The sequence below is a fragment of the Mustela lutreola genome, chromosome 15 (assembly GCF_030435805.1).
Source record: "Mustela lutreola isolate mMusLut2 chromosome 15, mMusLut2.pri, whole genome shotgun sequence".
Classification (NCBI taxonomy): domain Eukaryota; kingdom Metazoa; phylum Chordata; class Mammalia; order Carnivora; family Mustelidae; genus Mustela; species Mustela lutreola.
Genome location: NC_081304.1, coordinates 37,652,689 through 37,670,690, shown reverse-complemented (window position 1 = coordinate 37,670,690; position 18,002 = coordinate 37,652,689). Strand labels below are relative to the sequence as shown.

Below are 18,002 nucleotides of genomic sequence, written 5' to 3'. Positions count from 1 at the left end.
ATTTCTTTTTATTTTTTTGGTGTCATTTTTATTTTTTATTTATTTTTATTTTTTATTTATTTTTATTTTTTCAGCGTTCCAAGATTCATTGTTTATGCACCACACCCAGTGCTCCATGCAATACGTGCCCTCTTTAATACCCAAAACCAGGCTCACCCATCCGCCTACCTCTCTCCCCTCCAAAACCCTCAGTTTGTCTCTCAGAGTCCACAGTCTCTCATGGATCGTCTCCCCCTCGGATTTATCCCACTTCACCTTTAGGACACATATTAAATACATTTTTGTAAATGGTGTCAAATATGAATTCATTTCTTTCATATGTGGGTATCCAATTGTTTGAATCCTATTTGTTGAAAAAAATTATACTTGTTATCCATATATATGTGGGTCTATTTCCAGACTTCTTTATTTCATGAATCTATTTATTTGTCTTTGTACTGTTTCTACACTATCTTGGTTACTGTAACAGTATAATAAGTTAATTAATTGAAATCAGTTGATGTTAGCATTCCAGTCTAATTCTTCTTGGAGAGTGTTAAATCTCTAAAATATCTTATCTGTTTACCCTTGTAGCTACAGTTTCCAGTGGTCTTCCTTGCTTTGTATATATTCATTTCCCAACGAGCATCATTTTCTTCCTGACTGAAGACTTTCTTCACCATTTCATACATTGAATTCTTAATAAACTCTTTCAGTTTTTATACATCTGAGAAAGTTTTTAGTTTGCCTTCTTTTCTGATAAATTTTTAAAATCGAGATGAAACTCATGTAACAAAAATTCACCATTTTAAAGTGAACAAATCAGCAGCATTTAGTAATTCACAATATTGTACAACCACCACCTCCATCAAGTTTCAGAACATTTTCATCACACCCAGATAAAACCCCACTGAGCAGCTACTTACCATTTTCCTGTTCCCCAAGTCTTTGGCAATTAACCATCTTCTTTCTGTTTCAGTGATTTCGTCCATTCTGGCTATTTATCATAAATGAAATTTTCTTGTATGTGACTGTCTTAGTTTAGGCTGCTATGACAAAAAGACCTTAGATTGGGAGGTTTACACAAGAAACGTTTATTTATCACAATTCTGGTGGCTAGGAAGTCTAAGATCAAAGTGCTGGCAGATGTGGTATCTGTTGAGGAAACTCTTCCTGGTTTGCAGACAGCTGCGATGGTGGAAAGAGCAGAGAGGAAACAAGCTCTCTTGTGTCTCTTCTTATAAAGGCACTAATCTAATCATGAGGGCTCCACTCCAATCACCTCTAGTTACCCCTTAAAGCCCCACCTGTTAATCCATTCCAATAGGGGTTAGGGTTTCAACATATGAATTCTAGAGGGACATAAACATACAGTCCATAGTGGTGACCTGTTGTGTCTGGCTTCTTTCACTTAGCATAATGCTTTCAAGGTTCATCCATGTTGAAGCATGTATCAATGACTCATTCATTTTTTTTTTTTAAGATTTTATTTATTTGACAGACAGAGATCACAAGCAGGCAGAGAAGCAGGCAGAGAGAGAGAGGAGGAAGCAGGTTCCCCGCTGAGCAGAGAGCCTGATGCGGGGCTCGATTCCAGGAACCTGAGATCATGACCTGAGCCAAAGGCAGAGGCGTTAGCCCACTGAGCCACCCAGGTGCCCCAACTCATTCCTTTTTATGACTGAAAAAATTCTATTGAATGGATTGTTAGCATATTTTGTTTATCCATTCATCTGCCGATAGGTATTTGAGTTATTTTCACCTGATGGCTATTGGGAATAGTTCTGCTATGAATATTCATGACCTATTTGAGTCTAGAGGATTTGAGTACCTGTTTTTAATTGTTTGGTACATACTTAAGAGTAGGATTTGCTGGGTCATATGGTAATTCTATGTTTAACTTTTTGAAGACTCTCCAAACTACTTTCCACAATGGCTGCCTCATTTTACATGCCCACCAGCAGTGTATTCTGATCCCATTTTCTCCAAATCCTCACTGACACATGCTATTTTCCTTTTACCACCACCACCATCATCATCATCAGTGTCATCATCATCATCATCACCAACCATCCTAACAGGTGTGAGGTGGTATCTCATTGTGGTGTGGTTTGCATTTCCCTAATGACTAATAATATTAACACCATTTCCTGTGCTTATTGGCCTTTGTACCTCTTGTTTGGAGAAATATCTATTCAAGTCCTTGGTCCACTTAAAAAATTGGATGGTCTCTTTGTTGTTAACTGAAAGATATTATCCCTGGGTATAGAACTCTAGATTCATAGTTTTCTTTCCTTCTTTCCTTGGTTTAAAGATGTTGATCCATTATCTTGCTTTGTTTCTGACAAAAAATTCTAATGTCATCCTTTGTTCTTCTGTGTGTAATGTATCTTTTTCCTCTTGTTGCTTTGAAGATTTTTTCTTTAGCATTGGCTTTGATCAACTAAATTATGATACAATGTTGGCATAGTTTTCTGTGTGTTTCTAGTACTTGGAGCTTGTAGAATATCTTGGATCTTGATCTTAATTTTTTAGAAGTTACATTGAATTTGGAAAATTTCCAGTCATTATTTCTTTTAAAATGTTTTCATTGTTTTAGACAGGAAAGTAACCTGGTCCCTGTTATTCTGTTCTGTTTGGGAATGAAAGTCTCCTATATGCAGTTTTGAAAGTCATAGTTTCATAAGAGATGGTGAGAAATTGAGTGACCTTTTTCTTTCATCAATTTTAAATGTATTTCTAAACAACATGCTTTTTCTTTCAGCAATTTTAAATTTATTTCTAAACAACATGCTCATGCTCACACATCTCCCCTGCCTACATTTAGATATTATTTCTAGAGCTGATGATCTCACTCCCTTACACTTCACTGCTCTTTCACACTGCACTACCACACTTCCACTGCCCCTCCCCACATCCCACCAGTATGATGATATTATCATTTCCAATCAGAACAATATTCAGAGTTGATATTATTGTGACTGTATTTTGTTTACAGCTATGCCATATCATGGCTTATGGTTATGTTTTCTTTTCTATGCTTTTTCATTTTAAACGTAGAGCTGTTGTCTTATCTTTGTGTTTTCATATTTTCCTAAGTCCCTATTACTCCTCCACTCCCAGACTCTCTACCTCTTCAACTGACTAACTCTTAAATTGTCTGCCGGTTGTGTGGTCTCACCTGCCACCCACTGACAGCTGCTGCCATCTTGCTCCCATTCTGGCTGGTGATCCTCCGGGCCTGCCCCAAGGCTGTCACTCTGGGGTCTCCCTTCACACTTGTCCAGGGCCTTGTGTTTGTTTCTCTCTTGGGTTGCATCTTTTGTACCCAGCATCCAGCTTTTGAAGAAGGAAGTTAGGGCGAGTGTGAGATAGTGTGAGAGCTTGGTTCACAGTGAGGTATCCCTTGATAGAGGATTGTGTAATGATGTGTGAAGTGGCCTAGTTGCTCCTTCTCTTTCCTCAGTTGCCACAGGTGAATCAAAGATTGGCAGCTTGGAGATGTGCATCTCTCCCTTGCCCTTCTGTCCTGTGGTGTGTCTGCCCACGGTCACTCAACTTGACCTCATCTGAGGCTCCTTGTTGACAGGTGAAGTTTAAGCAGTGTCAAAAGCCCACCTCTACCTGCCAGTTTGGTTGATCCAAATAGTCAATAATTTGTCTCTTAGTTTCAAACAAATTATATATATACTTATATTTAATTTAGATATATTTTTTCAAGAGATGAGTACTGCTTGGACCAGGGAAAGCTAAAGGGTCTGTTCTGTAGCAACAATGACAAATTACCAACTCAATCCAATTTGCTCCTTCTTTAAATTGGGCTATAAAATAATCCAAGAATTTCCCAGGTCTCAGTAGGGGGAGAAGGAGCACCAAGAAAAATAATAAACATCAGCACACCCCAGAGACACCTCTAACAGTGAAAACTTTCCATTTGCATTCCAGCTCCAGTCTTCAGGTATCTATAATTTCTTGTTTTCTGCAGGTGATTTTGGAGACGCTGCCTCTCAGAGATCTTGGCACAAACGGTTTCTAAAATCACAACACAAAAATAGCCTCTTGATCATTTCTCTGGTGGTAGTGGGCTTCCAGCAGACTTAGCTCCTCCCCCCATCCTCCACACTTATTTCATGCATGAGCCTGCTTCAAACTCTGGGCATAAAGGAAGTGACCAACTTCAGAAAAGTGGCCTCAAGCTGTCAGTTTTCCCACTTCCCCTATTCTTGTCCCATTCTAATGATCTTATCTTCTTGTCATTTTAGGAGAAACTTTCAGGGCAGAACTAGGACAAGTGCTGAGAAGATGAGTGCCAAGGTGGATTTGGAAACAAACTTAGCCGAATGTGTCTTAAATGCAGGAAAAATCATGCTTGGGAATTAGCAAAGGAAAGAAATGAAACCTCAATAGCAAAAGAGACAGAATAAAATCATCATGAATGCAATATGCGCTCTGCTTAATGCTGGTGGTGGAGTGGTTAAGGCTGAGATTGAGAACAAAAACTATAATTATGGGGGCACCTGGGTGGCTCAGTGGGTTAAAACCTCTGCCTTCAGCTCAGGTCGTGATCCCAGGGTCCTGGGTACGAGTCCTGCATCACGCTCTCTGCTCAGTGGGGAGCCTGCTTCCCCCTCTCTCTCTGCCTGCCTCTCTGCCTACTTGTGATCTCTGTCTGTCAAATAAATAAATAAAATCTTTAAAAAAAACTACAATTATGAAATTCATGGAGTAGGACTGAAAATGCCTTCCATTTTTAAAGGCTCTTTAGATGAGATGCAGCAAGGAGACCTCTTTCTGGCTTTTGTGAAGTCATAGAATGCTGAGGCCTCTGGTGTATGACCGGCAACCTTGTCCTCCAATTTGTATCATAGATACAGAACGTCAGCTGATGTCATGAGTTCTCAGGAAGCACTGGCATTCCTCGAAGGGAGAACTCAAGACTTTTGTGAATACTCATGATTCCAAATTGTTAAGTCCACAGAAAGTTCAGGTTGGTGTACAAAATGATGGTAACACAAGGGCCTCAGCTGCTGCTTTATTTGCTAGAACTCACCTTCAGTTCTTAGAAAAGCTCAACTTTATGAAGTCCCTCCATGTTGAATTTACATTGTTCTCAACAGACATGTCCCAGTGCTTTAATGAGAATCTCCCCAGTTGTGTTTCTGCACTTGCAAATACTGAAGGAGGGTATATATTTTTTGGTGTGCATGATGAGACTAAGTCATTGGATGTGAAAAGGAGGAAATAGATCTTGTCGCCTTGAGTAATTCTATTGGTTACTGTATTAGGAAGCTACCTGTCCATCACTTCTGCACACAGAGGCATGAGATAAAAATACTCTGTCAAATTCCTTGAAGTGCATGATCAAGGGGCCCTCCATGGATATGCCTGTGCAGTCAAGGTGGAATGATTTTGCTGTGCAGTGTTTGCCAAAGTGCCAAGCTCCTGGCAGGTGAAGGACAATTGTGTGAAACAGCTGGTAACAAAGGAATGGATAGTTTGGATTATGGAAGCTGACCCAGGTCAGGGAGCAGAATCCACAATGATTGCAATGTTCGCAGGGGCAGGGACGAGAGATGGGGAGGCAGGAAGGGGGGTATTATTTTAGAATCTAGGGAAAGAGAAGCACTCTCTGAATTGCAGATGCCTGATTTGTTCTTTCCAGTATATACAGTTGGTAGGTCACTGCCCTTCGTTCCTTCTGCCCATCTTGAATACATGGCTTTCAACAAAAAGTTGTTGCCCTGGGCTAGTAGACCAACTAGAGGTTGGTGCATGGGGCTGTATGAAAATTTTTATTTTCATATCTTTTCTTGTGTTCATATTCAGGTTTCTTCCTTTCCTTTCTGAATATGAATTCATTTAATTATGTAGGAAATTCCTTTTTGCGTGCGCATATGTGTCCTCTTTAACTTACTGCCACTTTCCCCTGCCTTTCCCTTCTTATTCCCCCGATTAAACATTCTCCGTTTCTCATTGTCCCACTTCCATTCTGAACTCAAATATGACCAGTCTGTGGCTGGCCCCCTCCTTTCTGGCTTTTCCTTTTCAGAGCTAACATGTGATGCTAACTGCGGCCAGAGTAAGTGTAAAAGTGTAACCAGAGTAGTGGTGTAAACCAGAGTATACATCAGAGTAAGTGTTGGTGATGTGTGTTCCTCTTGGAAAACGAAAGCCCAAGATGAAATTAGACAAAATAAATAAATGGGAACTTCCTCAGAAGTCCAGAAAAACTAAGTCCATTTCAGAGTCTTCTCAGAAATCTGTATCTATTGACCTTTATACCTCCTATCTTTATATTTTAAAATATAAATGTTCTCAAAATATGGGGCAACTGGGTGGCTCAGTGGGTCGAGCCTCTGCCTTCGGCTCAGGTCATGATCTCAGGGTCCTGGGATCAAGCCCTGCATCAGGCTCTCTGCTCAGCGGGGAGCCTGCTTCTCCCCCTCTCTCTCTGCCTGACTCTCTGCCTACTTGTGATCTCTGTCTGTCAAATAAATAAGTAAAATCTTTTTAAAAAAGAATATATAAAGAACTTACACAATTTTTTAAAAGGACAAACCACCCAGGAGACAAATGAACAATAGTTAGAAAGGTATATTGCTCAGAAAAGGAAACACATATGTCCAATAAAATTATGAATAGTTGTTCAATCCATCAACAGTGAGCGAAATGCACATCAAAACCACAAGTAGATAGCATCTTACACTGTTTAATTGAAATATCAGATGTTGGAGAAGTTGTGAGCAACATAATCTTCTGTACATTGCTGCTATGAAATCAATGGGGTTACTCCCTTTGGAAAACAAATTTGGCACTACCTTGTTTAGTTGATCATTTGCATACTCTGACAGTAATTCTTTCTAGTTTCTAGAAACTAGAAACTAGTTTCAAGAGCAAAATGTGTACATGTGCATCAGTTGATGTATATAATATATATATGTATACATGTATAGATATATGTATATATAATATATAATTGGAGAGATCCCTATGACTGCTTATAGATTATTATTTGTAATTGCCCCAAACAGGAAACAACCAAATTATCTGTTGTTACAATAATAAATATAGTATATTCACATAGTGAAATATTATTCAGTGGTGAAAAATGTATGTACTACAAATACATGAAAGCACAAGGCTGAATCTGAGTGATATGTAAGTACATCTCGTCACAACCTTACTCATAGATTTACCCAATTCTTTTATTGATTATATAGTATTTCATAGTATTCCTAAACATGGATGTTATTAATTTTAGTTACCTTCATTGTGAAATATATACATATATGTATTTTAAAGATTTTATTTATTTATTTGACACACAGAAAGAAAAATCACAAATAGGCAGAGAGACAGGCAGAGAGAGAGGAAGAAGCAGGTTCCCTGCTGTGCAGAGAGCCTGACATGGGACTTGATCCCAGGACCCCGAGATCACAACCCGAGCCGAAGGCAGAGGTCCAACCCACTGAGCCAGGTGCCCTCATTGTAAAATATATTATACATACAGAAAGTACATAGAACAAAACTATAACTTAATAAATAACTAATCAGTGAGGAGCACTTGGTTGGCTCAGTTGGGGGAGCGTGTGACTCTTGATCTCAAGGTTGTGAGTTTGAGCCCCACATTGGGTGTAGAGGTTGCTTAAATAAATAAAACTTTAAAAAATAATTCTTACGCAGTGTAACTACTACCTAGGTTAAAAAAAAATAGAACTTTGCAAACACTCCTGCTACCACTTTTTTAACCAGTCCTTTGTTTGATGGAGTTTTATATATTTTATATATTATATATATAATTTTTTCTATTTTGATATTGTTTTTTCAAAATTTTAGAAGATTTTGTTTATTTATTTGAGAGAGACACAGAGAGAGAGAGAGAGCATGAGGGGGGTAGGGCCAGGGGGAGAAGTAGAGTCCCCACTGAGCAAGGAGCTCAGTGTGGAACTGGATCAGTCAACCTACAGAGCCATCCATCTGCCCCATAATTTTTTCTATTTTAAATAATGCTACAATATACATTTTTCTAAAAATGTCTTGAGGTGTTCCTCAAAGATAAATTCCAAGTAGTAACAATTGGTTGTAAATTCAGGTGAACATTGCCAAATTGTAATTCAAAACATATACCAGAATACACTTTCCCCAAATGGTATTATCATGACATTTCTCTTCTAGAAAGAGGTTAGAATCATTTTGTTCTACTGAAAAGAGGACAAGTTGAGATTATTTTGATGGCAACTACATGAAATTGATAAATGATTTGGGGGAAGAACTGTCATTTTACAAGAGTGAATTTTCTTATAGTTGAACATGGGATGTTTGGCCACTTATTAAAGTCTTCTTTTACTATATTTTATCAAACTTAAGAAAATAATATTGCACTATTATTTTATTTACCACTAAAAAAGAAAACATTACCAATTAAATTAGAAGATGTATCTTGATTTCAGAGATGTTAGAGTACATTTATAATTAGCAGAATATGATACATCGCTCAATTGTTTCAAAATTTTATCCGTGTTGTTACCATATATGTTAAATTTTATTCCTAGAATGGTAAGTCAGTCAGAGAAAGATAAATACTATGTCACACCTGTGTGGAACTTAAGAAAAAAAAAAAAAAAAAAGAAAGAGGCAAATCCAAAAGATTCTTAACTATAGAGAACAAACTGGTGGTTACCAGAGGGGAGATGGAGGGTGGGGGGAATGGGTGAAACAGGTGAGAGGGATTAAGAGTACATTTGTCATAATGAGCACCTAATATAGAGTTGTTGGATCACTCCATTGTACACCTGAAACTAATATAACACTGTGCATTAACTACACTAGAATTAAAAATTTTTTCAATTGATTACTAGACCCAGATCTCTTTTGTTGTTGTTGTTGTTGTTTTTTAGGTTTTATTTATTTATTTGACAGAGAGAGACACAGTAAGAGAGGGAACACAAGCAGGGGGAGTGGAAGAGGGAGAAGCAGGCTTCCTGAGGAGCAGAGAGCCTGGTGCGGGGCTCGGTCTCAGGACTCTGGGATCATGACCTGAGCTAAAGGCAGACCCTTATTGACTGAGCCACCCAGGTGCCCCTAGACAGATGTTTGTATGATAGTGATTTCTTTTTTCTTTTTTTAAAAAAGATTTTGTTTATTTATTTGACAGAGAGAGATCACAAATAGGCAGAGAGGCAGGCACAGAAAGAGAAAGAAGCAGGCTCCCTGCTGAGCAGAGAGCCCCATGACCTGAGTTGAAGGCAGAGGCTTTAATCCACTGAGCCACCCAGGTGCCCCTGAAAGAATTCTTAACAATTGAAGCAGAAAAATCCAATTGTTGGGGCGCCTGGGATCGAGCCCTGCGTCGGGCTCTCTACTCCTCAGGGAGCCTGCTTCCTCCTCTCTCTCTCTCTCTCTGCCTGTCTCTCTGCCTACTTGTGATCTCTCTCAGTCAAATAAATAAATAAAATCTAAAAAAATAAAATAAAAAAAATAAAGGAAGAAAAATCCAATTGTCCGTGTGAATTATCATTCTGGCTTCTGCTTTGTCTGGAGCAATATTCAAAGCAAAAAGACAATGAGTATACTGTATTTTTGTTTCATTCAGTTGCTTTTTAGTCAAACTGACAACCTCTACCTTTTTTTTTTTTAATTTTATTTATTTATTTGACAGAGAGAAATCACAAGTAGATGGAGAGGCAGGCAGAGAGAGAGAGAGAGAGAGGGAAGCAGGCTCCCTGCTGAGCAGAGAGCCCGATGCGGGACTCGATCCCAGGACCCTGAGATCATGACCTGAGCCTAAGGCAGCGGCTTAACCCACTGAGCCACCCAGGCGCCCCCAACCTCTACCTTTTAACTGAGTACTTAAATTAACTTTTTAAAACTTTTAAAAACATCTTATTTTCAAATACTTTAAGATTTATAAAAAGTTGCAAAGGAAGCACAGAGTAGTACAGAAGAATCCCCTATATCCTTCACCTACTTTATATGCTATTTTCTTTTTAAAGAATTTATTTATTTGACAGAGAGAGATCACAAGTAGGCAGAGAGGCAGGCAGAGAGAGAGGAAGGGAAGCAGGCTCCCCGCTGAGCAGAGAGCCTGATGCGGAACTCGATCCCAGGACTCTGGGATCGTGACCCGAGCCGAAGGCAGTGGCTTAACCCACTGAGCCACCCAGGCGCCCCTATATGCTATTTTTTAAAAAGATTTAATCGACAGAGAGAGACAGTGAGAGAGGGAACACAAGCAAGGGGAGTGGGAGACAGAGAAGCAGGCTTCCCGCTGAGCAGGGAGCCCAATGCAGGGCTCAATCCTAGGACCCTGGGATCATGACCTGAGCTGAGGGCAAATGCTTCATAACTGAACCACCCAGGTGCCCCTATTTTCTAGGCTATTTTAAATATGATTATTATTATGTTTGAGGTTTAATCTACCCTACTGCTGTCTTTTTCCATTTTCTCATCTATTCTTTATTCCCTTTTCCCTGTTTTTCTGCATCCTTTTTAGAGAACAAACTTATTTTCCATTTTTAATTTTTTAATCTTTTTTAAAAAGTTCCAGTGTAGTTAACACAGTGTTTCATTAGTTGGAGCTGTACCATATAGTGATTCAACACTTTCAAACAGCACCTGGTGCTCATCACAGCAGGTGCACTCCTTAATCCCCATCACTTATTCCACCCATCCCCCACCCACTAACTCTCTGATAACCATCAGTTCTCTACAGTTAGGAGTCTGTTTCTTGCTTTGTCTCTTTCTCTTTTTTCTTCTTTTGCTTTTTTAATTTCTTAAGTAACAAATCAAGCTCGTGAAAATTGGATGGAAACACTCGGCGAACTTGGTCCAGCGGCAGGGGCCTTAAGGGGAGCCGCCTGGGCCTGCCACGTGGTCCGGAGTGGTTGCTGTCCCAATCCCACGAGAAAGTGCTCAAAAAGCCGGGCCCATGCCAAGCCCAAATCATCTCAGACCAACGGACACCTGTGGCTTCTACTCAGCCCCCTGGGGAGCTCACCCCAGTGCCGGCAGATCGGGTCTTTCATGCCCCCAGGCCCCAACCCTAGTTTGGGTTTTCAGGCTTCCATCACCAGAGCCCTGGCCCCAAAGTGCTCAAGCTGGAGACCTCTGAGCCACACCCCAGAACTCTGCCTGCCACCCAGGAAAACCACGCCGTTTGGAGCTGTGCAAAACCCTCAGAGTGGGAGAAAACTTCAAGCCACCCTGAAACCACTCACACTTTCAGAGGCTCCTGGACACAAACTCGAAGGTTGACACTCAGCCTGACCCCCACCCTCAACTCAGACTTCCTGGGAGCTCACCTCAGTGCCAGGAGATCGGGCCTGTCATGGCCCTAGGCCCTCACCCTTGCCCTCAACACATAAAAAAGTGCTTAACACCCCTCAACATTAGGGAAATACAAATCAAAACCATAATGAGACCAACTCACACCAGTCAGAATGGCTAAAATGAACAAGTCAGGAAATGACAGGTGTTGGCAAGGATAGGGAGAAAGTGAAGCCCTTTTACACTGTTGGTGGGAAGGCAAACTGGTGAAGTCACTGGAAAACAGTGTGGAGGTTTCTCAAGAAGTTGAAAATAGAGCTACCCTACAAACCCTGCAACTGCACTACTGGGTATTTACCCAAAGATTCACATGGAGTGATCTGAAGGGTCACCTGCACCCCAATGTCTATAGCAGCCATGCCCATAAGAGCCAGAGTACGCAAAGAGCCCAGACATCCATCAACAGATGAGTGGATCTGTATGGATAAATATACCACTGAATAGTATGCAACCCTCAAAAATGAAATCTTGCCACTTGCAATGGCATGGGTGGAACGAGAGGGTATTATGCTAAACAAAATAAGTCAATCAGAGAAGGGCAATTATCATATGATCTCACTGATAAGTGGAATTTAAGAAATAAGACAGGATCATAGGGGAAGAAAGGAAAAAAGGAAGCAAGATGAAACCGGAGAGGGAGTCAAAGTAAAAGAGACAATCTCAGGAAACAAACTGAGGGTTTCTGAAGGAGAGGAGGGTGGGGGAGTGGGGTGACTGGTGATGGGCATGGGGAGGGGATGTGCCGTGGTGAGCACTGTGTGCCTTGTAAAATAGAAGGATCTCAAGCCGGTACCCCTGAAACAAATAACACATTATATGATCATTATAAAAAAGTGAAAGAAAAACATCTAGAATAAAATGTAAACTTAGTAAAAATAAATAAATAATCTCACCGATAGAAAGAAAACAAACAAACAAAAAGACAAGCAAATAGGCAAGCAAGCAAACAAGCTACCAAGTGACCTGGAGTCACCACACTCCAATTTCAAGCCAGATTACAAAGCTGTTGCCATCAAAACAGTATGGGAGTGGCATAAAAGCAGACTCACAGGCCAACGGAACACAGCAGAAAGCTCGGAAACTGATAATCATAGTACTTTTGGCAAAGTTTATTCATTTGTATATTAAAGGTATATTTCAACTTAGCTCTGATAGAATTATTAACTCTGAATGGGAATTAATAATATTGATGTCCTGTTCCAATGTTCGCTTCCAATAAATGCATTTTTTAAACATGCTGTCTTACACCCAGCAGAAAACTAGCAGAAGATTTGAATAGAGACTCTACCAAGAAAGATCAATGGATTGCAAGTAACTACATGTATACACCCATGTGTCAAAACTTAACAAATTGTACACTTCAAATATGAATATGTGGGGTTTATCTTATGTCAGCTATCCCTCAATAAAGCCATAAAAAAATGCTGTTTTAGATAAATATGTATTATAAAAGAGGGATCATTTAGAATCCACACTTTCAGGAAAAATTAAATTCACTTTAATAAACCTACCACAAAAAGGAAAAACAGATAGCCATCATCACAACTGAGAACATCACAAAAGAAGACAATCAGACACAATCTGGAGTCTGCTCGAAGAATAGAATACTACTTAAGTAGTTCTGCCCCAATGTTCAACTTGTTGAAAGCTGTAGATTCAGCTACTCAATTACAAAAACACAGTCATCAGAGAAAAGTCCTAACAAAGAGTATGAAGACGTCGCCAATGAAGTCCACAGTGCATATATTCCGACAGGAAAAATATTTTCCCAACAAATAAACTGTAAGACAGGAAGGAAGGAAGGGGAGAAAGAAGAGAAAGAAAGATGAAGAAAAAGAAAGAAAAAGAAAGAAAGAAAGAAAGATTGATTCAGAAACTAACCCACACATATATGGTGTTAACTTATGACACAGCAGCAGAACATACACAATGGAGAAAGACTGTCTCTTCTGTGAATAATACTGGGGAAACTGGACACTAAATGCAGAAGAATGTGACTGGTCTCTTTCTTACACCACACACACAAATTATGACTTGAACATAAGAACCGAATCCACAAACCTCCAAGAAGAAAACACAGGTAGTAAGTTTCTGAATCCTGGTTTGGTGAAGAGTCTTTTACCTTTGTTACAAAAATAAACAAGTGCAAGGACATCAAACTGAAATTTCTGCATGACAAAAGAAACCATCAAACCCTTAAAAGATAACCTCCCCATTATTGATGTCCTGTTCCAATGTTTGCTTTCAATAAATGTATTTTTGCATTTATTTAGAAATGAGAAAAAATATCTGCACAGCCTATGTGTGAGAAGAGGGTAATATCCAAAATACACAAAACACTCCTTCAAATCCAAGCAAAAACTGAATAAAAACTGGGGGGAATATGTGAATAGACACTTTCCAAAGATGGCATACAAGTGGCCAGCAGACACAAGTGGCCAAACAGAGAAAGTTGTTCAACATCACTAATTGTCGTCAGGGAAACAGAAGTCAAACTGTCATCAGCTATCGCCTCACAACTGTGGGAACGGCAATCATCCCAGAGACAGACACCCGGTGGGTGTGTGGACAAGGGGACAAGGGGACCCCGTACGCTGTTGGGGGAATGGAAATGGGAGCAGCTGCCGTGACAAACGCTGCGGAGGCTCCATGAAAAATTAATGCAACTACCACATGACCCAGTAATTGTTTCTTTGGCAAACACAAAAACACTCCCTCCAAAAGACAGCTGCACTCCCATGTTCACGGTGGCATTGTTCACAATAACTGGACATGGAAACATCGACCTTGGGAGCCTTATGCTAAGTGACTCAGATACAGAAAGACACACACCAGAAGCTCTCAGGGACACTCCACATGGAAAAAAATCCTGAACGCATAGATAATGAGAACACATGGGTTGTTGCCAGATTCGGGGATGGTGGGAGGAAACGGGTGAAGATAGTCAAAGGTGCCGTGTTTGAGTGCTAAAATTCACAAATCATGGAATGTTCTGCGCAGTATGGAGACAAAAGCTAACCCTGCAGGATGGGGTATAGGCGCCCCTGCTATTTGAAAGTACAGTGTTCCTAGGAAACCTTTCACAGCAGAAGAGGTGTAAATGGAAAAAGGAATGACCATTTATTTCTACAGAAAAGTGAGTGAGCATGCTCAGACACCAAAAGTTCCTTCTCTTTGGCTCTTCTTAGGTCTCAGGACACAACATCCCAATGGATGCCCAAAATAAATGGAGATAAAGCACAGCAGATGCTCACAGACACAATTCAAAGCCCCTGGTGGCTGAACTCAGAGAGCAGTGCCCAGGAAGGAGTTGGTTGGGGTGCACACCGCCTCTGTAGTGGCCTCTGTAGTGGAGCCTGATGCCCGCTCTTTGACTTTTTTCATAAGAGAGAAATCCTCTCCAGGTTTCTTCCTGCTACCGGAGTGGCATAATAATGTAGATCTTTCAAAAAAGCCAAGTGTGTTGCCATGAATTTTGAGAAAAGTGGGGAAGACTTGTACTTGAAAGTTGTTGAGGGAGTAGAAGTTCAGAGTTCTCCCAGACACAAGCATCAGCAGGTCCACTGTGAAGGACACCTTCCTCAGCAGGTGGAACACGGACTACCTCCTTCCCCCAGAAACCTCCTCCTTCATCTCACTTGGCACAGGGAGCAAGAGCATGAAATTACCTCAATTCCTCCTTTCTCCCATTCCCAATATCAAAGCCATTGGCAAACCCTGTGAGCTCCATCTAGAATAGGTACCTAGAATAGCACTAACCCCTCCTTCCAAGGCCACCTCTCTGGTCCACACTGGAGCCCATCTCTTGCCTGAGTTCCTAGAAAAGCTTCATCATTGACCTCCCTTCCCCATCCTCAACCTTGTGTCATCTGTTCTCAACACTGTTGACAAGATGACCCAGTGAGGCAGGGTCCCATGGGACCACAGCACTGTAATGGCTTTTGTCACCCTATGGTCACCTTCCTGAGGTCATGTCCTAAGCTGTCTCCTGTGGCCACAGGGCTTGTTGCTCCTGGACATACCTGGTATGTTCCTGCCCCAGGGCCTTTGCATGTGCTTTCCCTTCCATTTAGAAGACTCTTCACGTGATATTACTCACCTTCTTCTGAACTTGACTCAAGAATCACTGTCCTAGTGAAGACCCACCTGGCCCTTTAATGAACAGCAAGCACTGCCGCCTCCTCCCTTTCAGCATCCCAACCCTGTCTCCTGCCTTCTATTTCCAGAGCAGTTATCACAGTCACCAGGCCATCTTGGCAATGGCGCAATGGAGCCCTACCTGGATGGTTTCACCATTGGACTCCCTCCAATTTCCTAGTCCAGAGCCCTGGGGGAAAAGGTGACCAGAGCTCTTGCACAGCCAGGATGCTCCAACAATGGGTCCCCCTACGGCATCCTAAAGACCATCAGGAAAATGAGGCCTAAGAGGAATCCACTTGCACATGAACCCTGGAACCAGACACCTTCCTCAATTCCAGGTGAGCACATACACGTCCTCCCCTTGCCTGATGTGCTCACCTGAGAAACCTGAGTAGAGAAGGATCCCAGGGTCCAAATCACCCTCTGACCAAGGTCCTGGGAAACAGACATCTCTCCTCCCTGCACCAACCACCTGCAACTGGTGTCTGGCATCCTCCAGTGCTGGGGCAGAATGGTGCACCTCTCCCTCTTTCCTGGGACGTCATCACAAACCAGCTTTGCTGCACAGTTCTCAGGAAGGAACCTGCAGTAGCAGCAGGCTGCCAGGGTCAGTCCCGGTCTCGCACATCAGGCCCCATGTGGAACAAGAACTTCAAGGAAACTGGTGTGCCATGTGGTCTTGGAACCTAATGACAGGAGTTGAGATTTCAGCTCCATGAAAACTGGCCTCTGGCACTCAGCACAGGAAAGTGGAGGATTTCTCAGGGGTGGCTCTGGAAGAAGAGCTTCTGCTGGCTGAATTCACAGACGCCAAGCAGAAGACATCTGTGGGGCCTCATCTCAGGAAGCAATGGGCACACTGGACAAAAATCCAGAATGCTGTCTGTGGGCTGCTTCCCACCAAGCGCCCCGCTGAGACGAGGGCTGGAGAACCAATAGGAAGCAAGTTTCTTATCCCCTCTGCAGCAGGAGGGCTGGCTGGGGAGCAGAGTCCTGCCCCTGGAGCAAGCTGGCCTGTGCATCAGGGCAAAGGCCAACCACCATGGCTCACAGTCTCCCAGCTCTCTGATCTCACTCCCCTGCCAGGCTCACAGCTGCTGACACGGTGACTCCTAAAACCCAGAGACTGCTTTCCTCCCCAGTGTAATGCTGCTCACAGAGAAGCAAACTCCAGCCTCAGCAACGTGTTCATCATTAGCTCTGGAATTCCCTGGGCTTGTCTACACTGGCCCATCCAGATCATTCCTCAAGTGCCCTAGGGTTACAAGCCACTTTCAAGCTGCCCTTCAAAAGGCAGGAGTGGGTCCACTGAGGCACACCAGTAGAGCGACTCTGTGTGGGAAACTCAGACAGCATCTTCCCTGAACACCAACGCTCCCAAGTCCAGGCTTCAAACCCTCACTCACTGGGCATGGGGCACCACGTCAGCATGAACACTGCTCTTTCAAATCTCTTGTCTCCCATTCCTTCAATCAGAAACCAAGGTCCAGTCACCACCCTATTTTCTCTTCAGGAATTAAGGAAAAGGAGAGAATAAAACACTATGTGTGGAGGGAGGAGCAAGAGGTGGAGGTGTAGGAGATATAAATATCATCAGGTCCCAGGAGTTGAGCTAGATAGTTATCACCATTCTGAACACCTGCAAACTCAACAGGAGATAGAAGAGCAGAAGAGCAGCAATTCCAGAAACAGAAAATCGACCACTTTCCCAAAGGTAGGACATGCACAGAAGTGAATCCAAGGCAACCTACAGGAAGATAGACCATGAGGGGAGGGGCCAGCTCCCGGCAAGAGGTGGAGCAGCAGAGCACAGAATCAGAACATGTAGAAGTCTGCTCCACTGAGGGATGTCGCTCCAGAGGGTAAGTGGGGGGTGGAACACTCGAGGGGACAGTGTAGTCTCAGGACCCATGGGGTCACAAAAAGACCAGGTGTGTCTGAGTGTGGCAGAGCTCCCGAGTGTTGGAGCGGGTAAGCTCATTCCAGAGACGGAGCCGAGGAGTCAGTTCTCAGCTCCGGCTTACCTTAAACTGTGATCCAAGGCACAGTCGGACCATTGCTCTTCCAGCAGGGACCGCACAAGTGGAAGACCTATGGAGATCCCCTCTTTCCTCTTCCAGGAGGAGTGGCACAGGAGGGCATGGCAGGAATCTGCTGGGTTTGGAGACTCCAAACCGGCCATGCACCTGTGATAAAACACTTGGTCACAGGCTGGGTGAGCACAGAGTGCAGCCAGAAATGAGGGAGATGGAAGGGATTGACTACTTTTCTCTGAGGGTGCACCAAGGAGTGCCTCCCCAAGCTCTGGGTTCTTCTGGGCTAGAGATTGGGAGGCCACCATTTTCATCCCCCTCCTCCAAAGACCTACAAAAAGGCTTCAGAGAACAAAACCTCCCGAGACGAGACCAAAACTGCGCAGAGTACTTAGCTTGGCACCTGCAATTCTACCTCTAGCAAAGACATTTGAGAATCATGGCAATAAGCCCCTCCCCCAGGAGATCAGCAAGAACATCCAGCCAAGTTCAGTAATCAATGAGATCTGTGGAACTCCAGAGCTA

General features: G+C 42.4%; 1 pseudogene; it reads left to right on the top strand.

The window, feature by feature from the left end:
- The first annotated feature begins 4,264 nt into the window (after positions 1 to 4,264).
- On the top strand, positions 4,265 to 6,093 carry LOC131815623 (schlafen family member 5-like; annotated as a pseudogene).
- The last annotated feature ends 11,909 nt before the right edge of the window (positions 6,094 to 18,002 follow it).